Consider the following 17421-nt stretch of genomic DNA (forward strand, 5'->3'; position numbering starts at 1 on the left):
TGAGATTAAGAACAGAAAGTGAACCAGCCTTGAAAAAAGAATGTCTCAGAGGAAATGGACGGGATATTTTGTAGTCCCCCAAGAGGAAAAGATTCAAATGATACACCAAAAGAGAATTTATTTCTAAGATGGAAAGATGCATAAATCACAGCATGGTTAAATGCATGCAGCATAGCCTGCAAGGATATTGAAGCTCACATACTGTACTTAACCTACAATGTATCAAAAGACAGCATCAGCCCATCTTTATAGTAAAGGAGTCAAGCGGGTGGATTCAGGACCTGTATATTGGGGGAACCTGGGGAGGGTTACTGTGAATCTGCTCTCTCGTGGATAATAAAGATGTGGGATATTGTGGCAATGCCTAAAACAACATCTTAAAAGAACAAAGGGAAATAATAACAAAAATATGTTATAATTTGGGAAGGTCGTAGCTCAGTGATAGAGTACCTGTTCTGCTTGCTTTGCAATACTACTACTACTACTACTACTACTACTACTACTACTAATAATTTATTATTTATACCCTGCTTATCTGGCTGGGTTTCCCCAGCCACTTTGAGCAGCTTCCATCAAAAAAGTAAAAACACATTAAAACACCAGTCATTAACAAAACACGAGCCACAGTAGTGGCATCCGTAAACAACATTTTCCGACAATTTTTTAAAAAATAACAAATGGTCAGATGAGAAGAGGATCCTCAGGGCTTGCCTGATTGGTGGTACCATCACTGGGGGTTGCCCAGTTCTCAGAAAACCACAATAGGGACCTTCTCAGTTGTGGTTCCCCATTTGTGGAATGCCTTCCTTAGTGAGTTATGTCTGCCTCACTCATTATAAATGCTAAAGAAGAATCTTAAAACATTCTTATTTACCCAGGCATTTGGTTGCTGAAAGATCTGTTCCAGGAAAACCTGAAATTGTGAGCTATGAGAGTAAGGTGATCGTTTTATTTTTAGTTGCTTTTCGCCTTTTTTTTTAAAATGAAGTTTTGATTTTATTCTACTTTTGACTTTTTTGCTGCTTTGGGTTCCTTCATCGCAAAAGTTAGAGTTGGAAGGGACCCCTGAAGGTCATCTAGTCCAACCCCTTGCAACGCAGGAATATGCTTGTGGCCTGGATGGGGATTGAACCCGCGACCTTGGCATTATCAGCACCATGCACTAACCAACTGAGCTAAGTGAATAATTTATTTAATGAAGAATTAAAATATAATGAATTTAGTAGACTACTTCTGTCATGCAGGGCGGGGGACCTGTGTCCTTTCAGCTGCTGTTGGATAATAACTCCCATCAGTCTTAATCATTGATCCTGCTGTTTGGGACTACTGGCTTTGGAGTCCAGCAAAAGCTGGAGGGCTTCTGCAACAGAGAAAGGAAATATTTGGAATACTACTGCATATGTGAAAAGGTGCATCAACAGAAGTATAGTGTTCAGACCAAGGGAAGTAATAGTATCACTCACTTCTGCCTTAGTCAGGCCTCAGCGGAGTACTGTTTCCAGTACTGAACACTATGGTTTTAAAATGGCATTGATAAGTTGGAACATATGCAGAGGAAGGCAGGGTCCGGGGTTATCCGGAGTTGGATAAGTTTAACCTGGAGACTAGAAGACTGAGAGGGTAGTCACATGGAAGTTGGAAGTACCTGTTTTTAGTTGGTCCAGAGGACAGAACCCAAACCAATGGATTCAGATTGCAAGAAAGAATATTCTGATAGTAGAGCTGTTCAACAGTGGAATGGACTTCCACAGAAGGTGGTAGACTCCCCTTCATTAGGAGGTTTTCAACAGCTGTACATCTAAACACTGGCGGAGGAACAGGGTGGGGGGGAGGGCACCGCCCCCGGCAGCACGATCCCAGCGGGGTGCCATTGCGGCTGCTCCTCCTGTGCTGGGTGCCATGCCCCCACAGGCGGCATGCCACGCCCCTGCAGGCAGCATGTCATGCCCCTGGGACATGCGCCACGCCCCCGGCTGCTCTCCGCCGTCCGTCCCCCCCGAGCTTGAAGCTCCACCACTGCACCTAAACAATGTAATCTGTGAAATAGTCCTTACCTGAATAGGTGTTATCTGAAGAGCTCTAGAAGATGGCTATGGCCATAACACATTTTGTTGTTAAATGTTTTCCATTTCTTTCTCAGAATAATGGGAGTATATGATTAGAGTGTCACTTCTAAATTGTATTACTGAGGTTACTATGGTTATACTGACATTTCCTTTCTTGTGTGTTGTACTTTCTGCAGTGCAGGAAGGAGGGATGTTCACTTGCATGATTACCACAAATTAATCAGAGTGGTTAGGCCCCACCCCCTGTATCTGAACTAAGCAAGTTTCCATTTTATGAGTGCTTCATTTCTGTGATGTTCCCTAAATCACCACAAATGACTTTGGAAATGCTTCCTGTCGGCACAATGCTCCCAAGTATCTTCTGCAGATTTCACACTTTTGCTCTGCAGACTCCTTACTCTGTTATAGACGGTGGTGGCTACTGTTGCCTATTGGGAGTAGTGGACCAGAAGGCAAGGAGATCAACAGTAGGTGAGGTCTGAGCTGATTCACAGGCACTGCAAACTAATTTTTGTTCTATCCCCATGCTCCTCCCTTCCATAAAGGCAATGCCCTATCTTGGGCCACAACCCTTCAAACCACTGAGAGAGGTTAAAATACCAAGAAGGCCCTCTCTGCTTTTGCATCTGGGAAGGAGGTGGTCTTTCACATATTTGGGGCCTAAGTCATTTACAGCCAAGAAATAACCTGGCAGCTAATGCAGCTCTTTAGATCAGGGGTTATATGAGTTCTAAAATGCAAGCTGGCTACAGCATTTTGAACCAATTGAAGTTTCTCTGTTATCCTCAAGGGGAGCCCCATTCTGGAAGGTATGAGAGCATGGAGCACCGTGACCAAGTCATAGCTGTCCAATAGGAGCTGTAACTGGCCAACAAGCCATAGGTGGAAATAGGCACACCTAGTCACATAGTCCACCTATGAGCATATCACAATTATTTCCTTATTCTACAGTTTCATTAGCATCTATCACTTTCTCTCCTTTGAAGCTAATAGAAATATGTCAATATTCTATGTCATGATTCCCTCAGCAAGCTGTCTTATAATAGCATGGTAGAGTAATTTCCACCATGCAGACAGTTAAACATCTCAGTACAGTGTGTGTGTGTGTGTGTGTGTGTGTACAAACACTCTTTCTGTATATTCTCTCTCTATATGTATACCATATGAGTAAGATAGCTGGGTTCTGGGTAATATAGGCAAAATGTTCTCTTGAGGGTAATAAGCAGCCCTCGTTCCCTGTAACAATAATATGACATTAATGTATCCTTTATGACATAAATGTATAACTGATAGATTTCCCTGTGGGTCACTATGATTCTGTTACAGACATCCTTAGCATGCAAAGATAATGTAAAATTGTGTGTAAAAGGAGAGAGAAATGTTTTTCTCTCCCTTCTGTTTCCATGACAAAAAGGAGGGAGAATATTAGATTAATGGATTTGCAATTTCTTCCTCCTCCCTGTTTCCTTCTCAGAACTCACAGTGGAATTGTAGCACAGGCTGTATTCTGTACTGAAAGCACAGACCAGTTTGCACAGGATTATTAGGGTTTGGAGTGTTCTAAGAGAGTTATCAGAAGAGATGGGGTGAACTTCTAATGAAAAGACCAGTGTCAGAGATTGTGACGGAGAAAAGAAATGCATGCCAGTACACTTAAATATGAGAAGATGCATCCCATAAGATTAGCAGGGCTAGTCTTTAGAGATGGGGTGAAATTTGATTCAGTTTGCCTGAAAGGAGAATACAAAATTCATACATTTTGAAACAATATGTGAACTGAAACACAATTATCCTTCAAAGTTTGCACTTTGAATTTTGCATTCTAGTTTTCCAGTCAAGTAATGTGTACAAATTATATGAATATACTGCATTGTTTTTTTAGAGAAAATGAATTTTAAAAATGTGTATATTACTCAAAAGTGCATATAAAAATAGGCTTATCAGGAAAAATTCACACTAAGATTCTGATGAATGTTTGTGAGGGCATAATCACAAACATATGGAAAAATGGAGAACTCAGTTTAAGATTGGAAAAAATGGAAAGCTTGGGAGAACTGAAATTGACAGATTTGTCCATCATACTAGTCTTGGTTTTTTTTTTTTAAAAAAAACATCTTGCAGTACCTCCCACAGTGAAGTCGTAATAAGTTCTAATGCATGTTTTTAGGGTACCACTGCATTCTTTGTGGTCTGTTGAAGGAACATTGAGAACTTAGAAATACAGGAAACAAAATTAATAAAGCAAAATGTTGGTTCTAACTTCAAACTGAAGGGTTGAGATCTAGTTGCCCAGTGGGGGGTGGGAATGATCTGGGGAATGACCTGCCTCATGTGTTGGGCCAATGATGTTTTAATAGTGTGACAGAATAATCTGCTGTAGGCAGATAAATAACTTCTTATAAGAATGAAACACACACACACACCATAGCAGTTTCCTCATCCTGATGAGACCTCTCTGCTATTATGATCAGTGATTATCCTGCTGCTGTTCGTTCTCCTAATTGTCTTTTACAGAGAGTTTAGTTTTAAACGTCTTATTAGTGACTTTGGACTTCTGCGTTGGAGAAAACATGACCCCTGTTCAGGCATTTATCTCATTTTTTTTTAAAAAAATGAGTACTGTCCTGCATAATAAGAATCTTTCTATACTTGATAGAAGAGTGGTATTTAGAGTTTAATCATGCATGTCTACTGAATGAGTCCATGGGTTTTACTCCCAAGAAAATGGGACCCCTAATGTTAAATACATTTCACTGATATTATTATTTTTAGAAAGAAAAACAAATATAGGAGGATATTTTCATCTCTCCAATATCACATCAGTGAAATTGGATATATCAGCGAGGCAAACCTGTGACCTTCAGATGACCCCATTAGTCCCAGTCAGCTGGAAAACGATACATATGATAGACTTTGTAGTCAAACAACATTGGAAGGGCCACAGACTCCCCATACCAGTGTATACTATTAAATAGCATGCTATTTAAGTGAAACATCTTCTAAGCACCCTCAGCAATTTCTCAAATGCATACTCCCTCTTTGTAGGACTATTTTAGCATGTCTCCAGCCTGAGAAATTTTAGGGCATTCTATATGTAGGACACGGCAGTAGCAGACAAACAACTCTTCTTCAAGCAAAATCTCTTACTAGAAATGCAACAGCAATTTACACACACACACACACCATATATATATATATATATATATATATATATATATATATGTGTGTGTGTGTGTGTGTGTGTGTGTGTATATTTATATATATGCATTTTGCTTGCTTGGTTTACATAAAAATTTCAAAGTTAGAAACGTCCTGCTTCAAAAATCTTATCCCCCACCTCCATAATTGACACTTCTGCATCACAGTTAGGTACTGTCACCAGGCCATCAATTTTCCTCACTCTTTGCTATGAAAGTTATCAAACTGGAAATTTGGCATGGGGTGAAAGGTAGGGGGCTGAGGGGAACTGAAGATGGAAAGTGCACATTTTATTTGCATGAAAAAACCCAGCAAGGTCACATGTACCTCACTACTGATCTGGGCTGGAAGGTTCAGATTGGAGTTCTGGTTCCTTTTTTTTGGGGGGGGGAGCAGAAGAATATGAAAAGCTCTGCTGGATCACATAGGCTCAACAACCCTCTTCCACAGTTATTCCCCAACAACAGTTGATAATTCAGAGGCATAATGCTTGCAGGTTGAGGCACAGTGACACCATGGGTAGTGGGGCCAAGGCATGGTGAAGCTGTAATGATCACAGTATAACCATTTTGGGATAAAACAAGCCACAACTTTATTGATAACAGATGTCAGCAGGATTTGGAACAGGCATTGGGTGTGTATCCTGTATCGATCAACCTCCCGGTGGTTGATTATTTTGGCAGGGTTAATGAAGATTAAAAATCGCCCTATGAAATACATAAAAATCAGAACGACCCCTCCAAGACCACTATTTTGGGTGTGCTATGGCCCAGCAGCCCCCATCTGGGTGTCCAGACAGAAGCACTTCCCCCTGGATCCCCTTAATGGGATACCCTAAATATTAGATCGGGGTGCTGATGCTGTTAATCTTCTCCCCTGTCTACCTTGAATAAGGATCCAACACAATGCATTGTGACAGTTGCTGTGAGGTAGGCAAAACCTGCAGATAGGCCCAATATTGTCTAAAAGCAAATTCCTCCCTGGCCCCGAATATGGTGACTGAACATTTCCATAAAAAAGTCTTACACAAGGCCTGCCTGATTACCCAAGGATGGACTTCCAGCATAAGACTTATGGTGGGACTGTTTGCAATCGTGGGTGAGCCCTAGCAGGCTACTGCAATCAGAGAAAATGACATCTTCCCCCAACCTGTGCCCTGCAGCCAGTTAGTGGTTGTTTCTTTTCTATCTGGTTCTTAGGAGTATAGGAAGCTGCCTTATACTGCATCAGAACATTTGTTTATCAGGCTCAATATTGTCTGCACTGACTGGCAGGTTTCAAGCACAGACCTTCCCAGCCTTACCTGAAGATGCTGGAGGTGGGACTTATGGCATTTTGCATATGAAGGTGATGCTCTGCCAATAATAATAATAATAATAATAATAATAATAATAATTTATTTATTTAATTTATTTATATCCCGCCCTTCCCAGCTGAAGCCGGGCTCAGGATGGCTAACAACAATCAAATAACCCAACATTATAAAAACATCTCAGTCTAAAAATTAATTAAAATCAAATTGATGGCAACCGTTAAGCAAAATTCTGTGCAGATTGCCAGAGGAGAGAGTCTGGCTGCGCCCTGACCAAAGGCCTGGTGGAACAGCTCTGTCTTGCAGGCCCTGCAGAAAGATGTCAGGTCCCGCAGGGCCCTAGTCTCTTGTGACAGAGCGTTCCACCAGATTGGAGCCGCAGCCGAGAAAGCCCTGGCTCTAGTTGAAGCCACTGAGCTATGGTCCTTTCTTGAATGGCTATAATCACTTTTATAGCTAGCCCGGGGGGTGGGGAATGCCCTAAGTATAAATTTGCTTTCTTAACCCACATGTGTATGTTATCCCTGATTGGCTTGGATCACTCTGTGAAATAGAAAGAAGCCCAGCAAGGGGGTGAAATAAATAAGAGTACAGCAACAGATGGGGGTGCAGGAGGGAATGACATAAAAAGCTGCAAAAATTGGAATATCCCCAACCTCAAGGTTCCCCATCCCCAAATAATCCTGTCCTTCTCTAACTCTGCCCCACCCCTGGCCCATCCAGTCCCATCTTCTTGGCCATTTTCTTTTTAAATTGTTGTTGTTATGAAGTTCTATACTAGTCCTATTTCAGGAAAAAGTGGGGCTGCATGGTCACTATTAAGCTGCTCAGTATACAGTGGTACCTCTGGTTAAGAACTTAATTCATTCTGGAGGTCCGTTCTTAACCTAAAACTGTTCTTAATCTGAAGCACCACTTTAGCTCATGGGGCCTCCTGCTGCTGCTGCGCCGCCAGAGCACAGTTTCTGTTCTCATCCTGAAGCAAAGTTCTTAACCCGAGGTACTACTTCCAGGTCTGTAACTTGAAACGTCTGTAACCCAAGGTACCACTGTAAAGCTTTTGCAACAACTCTTCTGAGAATAGGATAGTCCTGTAAATCCAGCTGCTGCTGGATAGTGCTCCTGCTTACCGAGCTCCTAATGAGTATCTCCTACTTCAATCCTGCTGGGCAACATTGCTGTTAATCCAGGATTCCTTGCTGTGTGAATCCTTTGAATCTACTGGTAAAGAGGACACTGCTGGGGCAGCATGCGAAACCCCCTATTTCTCCAAAAGTTTGCTATGAGCCTGAGCTTGCTCTCAGCTATCCATGGTCCTGAAAAATTGCTGCTACTTACATGCCGCCACACACAGCCAAAATACAGCTACATAGAGAGGGAGTGATGTTGTTGCCAAGTAATTTCTACTCAGAGTAGACCAGTTGAAATGAATAGACCTAAGGACGTCATGTCTGTTAATTTCAGCGAGTCTACTCTTGAGTATAGCTAAAGTTGGATACAACTCACAGAAGCAGCCAGATTGCAACGTGTTCTTAAGGTCCTACTTGCATCTCTCTCTCTCTCCTCCCCTCACACACACACTTACTTTTGTGTGTTCCTTTCTGACTCAGGCAAAAAATTGTTCATTTAAATGAAACGCAGCAGAGATGGAAGCTGTAGAATGTCAAAGCCGTATTCAGACCCTCACACCTCAAACTAAAATGAGTATGTGTGCACGTATTTCTATAGCACTTCAGAAATTTGCAAGAATTCAGACTGCTGCACTTGGGATATTGACTTCTCTATGCAATGAGGTAAACTCTGCCTTGTCATGGCTGACACAAGACACTGTTTTGGGGGATGTCAATACTTGGCATGGGGGTAGGTGGGGGCTTGATACTGGTAGGTGGGTAGGACAAATGTCAATTTGTATTAAAATATTGGTGCTGAAGCTCAGTTGGTACAAAGTTTGAATATTTGCTTCCCCTTATAGAACAAAGCTTCAAATGAGGCAATTGGCACTTCCTGACAGCGCTGCCCTTCCCCCTTGGGGAGCTGACCAGCTAAATGGATGTTGTGTACATTCCTGTCTATAAATTGCAGTGTGTAGTGAAAAGACTCTTGTTGCAGAAGTGCTCAAGAGCTAGTCAGAAAATTACAATGCTTCTAGGAGGCAGTAGGTATAAGAACTGAGAACACTGTTTGTTGTGTTTCATATTTGTCATTCTTCTTGTTACTTACAGTTGCTTGAAAAGGAAGGGGGGGATTTGTTAATGGGATCGGTTCTGGAGAAAGTACACTGGGAATTCAGAAAACACACATAACCAAACCCCTGTGTGTGTGAAATGCAAATCTGGAATACCATTGCTTGGGCACACTAAAGATATAGATAGACTCAGCACTTTCATATATTTATTTACATTACAAAATTTATATACTGCTTGATTGTAACAAAGCATTTAAGAGGTTTACAAGAAAAATCAAAATCAATAAAAACAGTTAAAAACAAGTAATTAAAGCATTTTGGCTTTAGAGCTAATATAGGTGCCCGAGAGGTAATCATTATGAAAGGGCAGTAAACGTGGAAGGAGAGTGCACATTTCAGTAATCCAATGAGGGGTCACATTTAAGTCCATCATGGGGTGAGGGTAAAATCTGCACCCTATTCCTGGTGACTCCAATGGTTAGGGTGACAGGCTGGCTTTGCCACTTTAACTTTTATTAACAGTCCATTTTGTCCCCCCTATAATTTTGATAGGAGCCATTGAGAACTAAGCTCACTCAGCAGACACAAGGAGAACCCTGCTCAATCAAATAGAAAGAAACCTACTTAGACTTGTATTGGTTACCAATTATGACCAATCATATGCCCATGGGAAGCACACAGGTAAAGCCTATACACAATAGCCCTCTCTTACTGGTGTTCCTCAGTGCTCTGTATTCACTCATAGAAACCCTGTATACCCATCATGATATGGAAACTCTCATTGTAGGAAAATGCCTTGAAGGTGCATCTGCCCGTAGGGAAGGATGAAGAATTTCTCATATTGCTAATTGCCAGATAGCAACATGTACAAATATTTGGAGTTTTAATACCAATTGCTGGAAACAACAGCAGAGGAGAGTGCTTGAGGGTTTCCTACAAGTATCTGAATGGTCACTATGAGAAAAGGATTTTGGGCTAGACTGGTCATTGACCTGATTCATCACGTCCTTCTTATGCTCTCATGAGTTACTTGTATTTGAAGTAGTTGCCATTTCAGCCAGTACCTTCTTAGATAGTGGATAAATCATAAACCCTTCAACATATCAAATGTATTTCAGTAATGCATTCACCATCCAGGTGCTGCAGATTACGGCAACTACACAAATCTGGCACAATAATTTTGTTAAGAAGCAATCGGATGAAAACCTCATGCATACATCCTACTTTGTGTTTTTACATTTATTATTATTATTATTATTATTATTATTATTATTATTATTATTATTATTATTCTCCTTCTGGTAGCAGTACTTGCTTTAGGGGCATGGTAAAAAACAAAATAAAAACTAATCCTTTTCCTTTCTTTCTGGAATGAATAGTCATGTCTCAACTGTATGGTAAATTAATTCCAGTAATGAACAGCCTCCCTGATTCTTTGCAGGTAATTAGCAGTTCAGATTAATACCTAGGAACTGTGGTCAGTTTCTTTTTGCAACCCCAGGCTAATCACATAAGCAGGAATTTGGATATGTTTTTAAAGAATGCTCTCTCTCTCTGTGTGTGTGTGTGTGTGTATGTTTAGGTGTATGTGTGTGTACTTTGGATTCTTTGGGGGGGGGTTGTAAAAAGGTTGTACAGCATGTACACACTTTTGCAAAGTTTAAATCTATAAAATATAGTTTACATCAGTGTTGTGGTTGTTTTTAAAAAAGTTCTTGAAAACCAGTATTTTGCTTTTGCTTGTTTTGTCTGAACAACAACATTTTCTTACCTTTGGCACATAACTTGGAAAGCTGGTCACATTTTTACTTGTAGGACTGCATTTTTTTAACCTTGCTGTTTAATCACAATATGACTTGAACAGCACTTATTTAGGAAAGCATGCAATTGCACATGTGCAAAGTGTCACCATCTCTTGCACTCTAATTTTTCTCTCTCTCCATTGCACATCTATGGACATGGAGCGTTATTTCATGTAAGGGGCCCAAATAGGATTTTCAGACAAGATTGACTCCACAGCTATGATTCAGAAATTAAGCCATACCACATGAGTTTTTGAATTCATGTATTGTTTACACCTACACACCCATTGCCTAAAACTTTTAAAAGTTTTAAAATGTGTGGAAAACTTGCTTCCAGCTGCATGCAGTTGCAAGCAATGGGTGAGCTGTATGAAGATTCTGAATTGACTCCGCCTGGTATAAATAATAGAAATCTGGCCCACAGTGAACAGGACAATGTATTGTTTGCTTCATTTGCAACCTGATCACCATTTTGTCTTCAGTTATCATATGCCTCTGGTTTTGTGTACCATTCTTTGGGACAACAGAATCCTTCCCCCACAGCTATAGCCTGCTCAAGAGTCCAGTCAATGCCTAATGACAGAAGCAGAGACCACTAGTGGTCTATGAAGTATAATAAACAACTAGTGATTTCTAATAATATGGTAAAAATGGTGGGAAATATGAGTGCTTTATCCTTGATGCATTCCTTACAAGAATACAGTCCAGTGCAGAAGATTCTACATAGTGCATAGATAGAGCAGAATCTACTGCACAACATATGCACCTTCTTACAGGTCTAGAAACAAAATATGGCTTCATTTGGCAACCTAACCACGAGTACTGCTTGACAGTGATTGATATCTTTTACGGAGGTCTTTTAACTTCTATGGTCCAAGATGCAAAGGAAGTTGGGGCAGCTTTGAGATGATGTGCATTAACATATTTTAACACAGTCATGTAGGCCTCACCAATCTTGCTATGCTACAGGCAGAGTGGAAACCAGACAGTATATATTTGACACATTGGAAATAACATCTCGAACACCTACAGGCTAGTGAAAGTAATTTGAGCTTGAGAAGGTTTTGGGAAGAAGGAAAAATGAAACCGGTAGTTCAGAAACACTGAAATTATTCTTGTTCAACTTAATCTAATTCAGAATGGATACCGCTTCAGGGTTGAACAGCAACCAGAAAACACAACTGGGATATTCTTTATTTGAATCGTACATTATAATGAAAAATTCAGAGTTGGGCTGTTTGAATCAAATAAAATAACTGGTGGTTAACTTCTTCAGGGTGGTGGGAAAATGTCTACGTAGACATCAGTCACAATATTGGAGAAATGCAGTTTAGGCAGTCTGCCAAACAGGTGGTGTTTAGACCAGAGACTTTCATTTAGTTGCAAATTTCTTGAGAATGGAGATTCCCACTGGTACTTGGTTGGTGATGATTCATCAAGGCCTCTTTCAGGAGTTTCAGTGAAAAGGATTGTAATTTTGACTGATGGGATTTTCTGCAAACCAGGAGAAAACATTTCAAAGAGCTCAAGTACTGCTTTCTATATGTCAACAAGACCATTTTGATGGAAAGCCTATCCATGCCTCTGACTGGAGTGTCTCTCTACAGTCAAAGGAGATACTAATATGCCAAAAGGATGTTTATTGGAAATGACCAAGAAGAGCTGTCAAAGATCCCCTTCAAATGAATTATATCTCATTGCTCTGGCATCCAATGCCTCTGTATTCCAAGTTGTTGACTAATTTGGAAAGATGGTTAGATATGCTTTTTTCGGAACCCTATGAGAAACCTCACTCTAAAGCTGTGGACATGGTTAATGCAAAGCAAGAAGGCAAGATTCAGAGGGCAGGAATGCTAGAAATGTAGCAGTATCTCCATGGAAGAGATGGATTCACTCCCCTGGATTTTTCCATGAGGATCCACAGGTACTAGATCCCACTTCTCCAACCTGAACTTTCCAAATATTCCAAGTGGCTTTTTAGGTTGGGGGGGGGGGAGTGAGAAAAAGTAAACATCTCAGGAATCTGATAAACATGTTACTTTTTAACTCAGCTCTAAATGGAACCAATTACTGAAGAGGAGCAGTGGCTTTCATATTTCAGTGGTGCCTTGTACGATGCCAAAATTTGTGCCCCTCCACCTCTCACCTTCCATTGGATGCCATTATTGTGATGCCTTCTCGGCTTGGCACCCAGTGTGGGCAAACTGGTCACACTCCCTGAAATCCACCTCTGACAGGCGTGGGAAAATCTCCCTCAGAGACAGAGGTCATTGGCTCCATTTGGAGCTGAGTTGAAATTTCTTCCAGTTTTGTCTTTTTCTCACTTCCACCCCCCCCCCCCCGAAAAGGCCACTTTGCACAAGTTTGACAGTCAACTCTTAGAGATTCTCTTGTCCTGTATTTCTTGCATCAAGCAGGGAGTTAGACTAGATGGCATACAAGGCCCCACTCAATTTTGTGATGTAACAGAGCAATTTAAACCCCAGCTGGGCGGTAGCAATTTATGTCAAAGTGGTTCAGCCTTTGCCACACCTGCAGTCCGTTTTCTCACAGCAGCCAGGGAGGATGGTAAAGGGACAGACAGACTGTCTGGATCACGTTTGCTGCCATCAAGTGACAGCCTCCTCACATCCTTGTACTGCCCCAATATAGAGCTTTGTGTGAGCTACCACCTTTTCTGTGACCACCCACCCACACTTTTTGTGGGAAGAATGAGGAGCATCACTACATAGGTGGAGTCTGGAGGAGCTTGTCTTGGATGGAAGGGCAGAGACACCTGCCCCTTCCAGCCTGTCACATTGCACATGCCTGGGTACATAGAAAAAGTGTTTCCTGCTTCTGAAAATATGAAGATCCAGAACCTTGTGGTCTTCCCTGGAAAGAACACACTCAAGAAAGCCCTGTCCTTGGTCATCACATATCTGATCCCCCAAAAGGAAGAGGACACTATTAGAAGGCCCTCAGTATAAGGGAGGTTCATATGGGTGAGAATTAAATGAGGCATATGTGTAGCAATTTTTTTAAAAAAGAGCAGGAAGTTCCATTTATTTATTTATTTTAAAAGTGTTACTTAATTCTCAAAATGTTTTCATTTGCAATTTTTAAAGATCCTTAAACTTACATGAACTCTAAGTAACAGAGTCCTAAAAAAATCAGCCCTATATATAATTTCTGTTGTTCTTTTCATGGCCAGATTGAAATATAATTGAATCTAATTCTCAGTCTTATAAATTCCTTTAAATCTGTTACTCTGCTTGTCCTTGGCAGTTTTCATCTGTGCATAAATCAGTAAAAATGCTCATACAATTTTTATCTTCCTTTAGTTCCCCAACATAGCCATTAGTGAAAAATGCATTAGTACAGGTCCCCCCCCCTTATGATGTCCAGTCTCCTTAGTCAATTCATCAAGGATGACTTCTAGCACGGTTCATTTATAGCATTTTTTGGTTAAGAAGGTATGGGGACATGATAGTGCATGAGATACCACTCCTGCTTAAATTCTTGTACCAATAGCTTGTGGCTATGACAAATAAAATATATCAATTTATATGCCAGTGGACCTGTATGTTTTTTGTAAATCGGGTTTCTTACATAGAAGATATATTATTGGTTGCTAGTCATAGGACTAACTGAGTCAAAATAAGTTTACCAGGCAAGTTAGGAATCAATAAACCATAGGAATCAGTGATCAATTGATGGCAAATTAAATAAGAGAGTGGTTAGTTTGTAGGTAGGAAAATAAACAGGACCATTTCATTGTAGATTTGCACTCTGTGTAGTCATGTATTCATCTCTAACCTTCTTGAATCATTCTAATCCCTTATAACTGGGGTGAAGAATCTTAGGCCCAGGCATCAAATGTTGTGCTCCTGGTCTCTTTGATCTTTGGGACTCTCCTTAGGCCACACCCCACATTGGCCCTTCTTTATGCACTGCTTGAGTGTTTCTGCCTGGCTGGAATATGCCCTTGAACTTTGAGAATGTCTCCTGATTGCCTTTGGCAATGTTTGTTCAGAAGAGAATGAGGCCATGAAAAAGATTCACAGCTACACTTTAAGAAATCGGGAATGAAGCTGCTAACCTCTTCTCCTCTACCACTTCAGCCACTGAACTTCATGATTTGGAGGAATAATTTCTGAAGCAGAGAGACTTTTCTGCTGCTGATTTTCCAGGGTTCTGTACCATATCTGCAGCGGAGAACCTACTCTAGTTGTATAGGGTTAACTAGAGTAGGTTCTCCACTGTAGATATTTGCCTCTAATTCTTGGTAGGTGATAATGATGTGATGAGGGATGGGGCTAGGATGCTCATCCTCACTCTTCCTCCTGTGGTTCCAATGTTTCTGTGTGCACATTATATAAGAGTTCAGTAAATTAAGGTTACCAGATTTTTTCCAATGAATTTCAACTGGATTTTGTATGGGGACTGATTTGTAAATCTGGGGACTGTCCCCGCGAAACGGAGACATCTGGTAACCTTAAAGTAAATCTGTCTATTTCCTATCAGTATTGCTTTGGCATGATTTTATCCATAATTCTATTCCATTTCTTCATTTATTTATTTATTTTAAAGCACCACTCCATTTGGGAAAAGATAAATCTATCCTTCTTTCAGGTGGAAAGATTAGGAAATTGTTCTATGTGGGTAAGCATAATTTTTCCTTGCACACTTGACTGAGAATGAAAATGGATACTCTTTAGTCCGATTGGCTGTTAAAAGGCAGATGCCTCACTACAATCACCAGATTGAACTGCCAGCAAAACTTTCTATCATTTCAGCTTTCTTACATTATAAGCACAGAAGACACCACAGAGCTTCGGCATCCACACAATCATTTATTTTTCACAAGGCATGTCTTTAGGGACCTAAAGCTTTCTGCTTTCAACTTTTTGGATGCACAGATTATATGGCATTTAGAGCAAGAATCTATATAGTTGGATACATTACTCTTCTGACAGTTTTTCTCTCAGCTGTTCTTTCAGAGGCCTCCTTTGGAAAGACAGCTTCCTTCCCTCCTTCCACCAATGAAATGATGAAGGAAGCACTTACCTTGCCACATGCAAGTAAGGCCACTTTGATAATCCCCACCCTACCCCCCTGCTTTAATTATGACATATACATCGGCTGCTGTTAGAGGTTTTGCATATAAATGGGTCCAATTACTATGTGACAAACTGATGTTAATTTATCCTTACAAAAGCCTGCTTTTGTTTACTTAAAGCAGATGCTTCAAAAAGGAGAGACAATGCCCTTGATGTGAATTTGGACTGGCAAACTGCACAGGTACCTTCAAATGCTTTTAGAATGCTTCCCATCTTCCTTTTCACCACATGAAGCAGCTGCACATTTCCCTCTGAAAATATAGATATCATAAGAAAAATGCAATAAGAGGAAAATCTATAGCTGAATCTATTACCTGCCTCTTGACTAAAACAAGCGAATTGCTCATTGCTGTGATGGTCTGATGAGCACCCCCTCCCTCCCTCCCTCCCTCTGCTGGCTCTACTTTTTATGATCACATTCTTAATGAAATAGCAGAGTACCATCCATAGTCACAAATCTATTCTTTTTATAGCGTGACACAGAAACAATGGATTTTACTTTTGGTTTTCAAAGAAACTTTGGTGTAAAAGAAAAGAAGCTTGTTTAAAGAAAACAAATGATAAAACAAAAGCTTGCAGGTGGAAAGAGAAAAAGGGGACAATTATCATTCTTCCTTTCTGCTAAGAATAGGAATAGGGGGAGGGTCAGAGCTCGGTGGATGATTTAATGTTGCAGCCTCAGTCCCTGGAATTTCCAGTTAAGGGGAGGATGGCGAACCACTGCCTCCCCCAGTGATGATGCTGATGATTAAATTTATTACCTGCCCTTCTTTCACCAGCAGGCCCCAGGGTGGTGACAGGAATAGGGTAGCCCTTAAAACACACAACACTTCAGGTGTCAAAAGCCAGAGTTAAGAGGTTTGTATTTAAATATTTTGTTAGACTACAACTCCCATCTTCCCCAACCACTGCCTGTGCTTCCTATGGAGCATGGGATTTGGAACTCATCAGCTTCTGGGAGGCTCCCAGTTCCTCCATCCCTTGTCTAAATGGGCATTTATCCTTTCTCATTTTTGGAGCCCCAGGACAAAGCACTTTGAGGCTGCAGTGTGCATGCAAGCCAACTATGTAGAGTGGCTTCACATCAATAGAGAAGAGGTGCATCCCTTTGCTTCTGCAGAGCTGCTTCCTCCATTGAAGTGAATGGGTGGGTTCCTAGTAATTGGGGTAAAGCCTCTGTGTTAAGTGGTAGCTCTGGTAGTAAGGCTAGGATTTACTTCTGCATGAGAGCTGGAAGAGTTATTGCCTGTAAGAATGCAAATAATTGTACTTCTAGTCCATACAGTTTTGCTCTGGATATTGAGCTCTGATATGTGAGTACTAATTACATATAGATACCGGTAAGTTGCTGTTATGCAGTGATGTAAGAAAGCACCTTCCCACCTCAATGGAGGCTTCCTGTTTATGGAATGCCCTTCCCTCTGTGGCACATTTTGGCACCACCTAAAAAAGCCATTTGTTTGTCCAGGCATTCAAAGGTTATTTTGTTGTTGTTTAGTCATTTAGTCATGTCTGACTCTTCGTGACCCCATGGATCAGAGCACGCCAGGCACTCCTGTCTTCCACTGCCTCCCGCAGTTTGGTCAAACTCATGCCGGTAGCTTCGAGAACACTGTCCAACCATCTCGTCCTCTGTCGTCCCCTTCTCCTTGTGCCCTCTATCTTTCCCAACATCAGGGTCTTTTCCAGGGAGTCTTCTCATGAGGTGGCCAAAGTATTGGAGCCTCAGCTTCACGATCTGTCCTTCCAGTGAGCA

The sequence above is a fragment of the Podarcis melisellensis genome (assembly GCF_964234715.1).
Source record: "Podarcis melisellensis genome assembly, chromosome: Z".
Lineage (NCBI taxonomy): Eukaryota > Metazoa > Chordata > Lepidosauria > Squamata > Lacertidae > Podarcis > Podarcis melisellensis.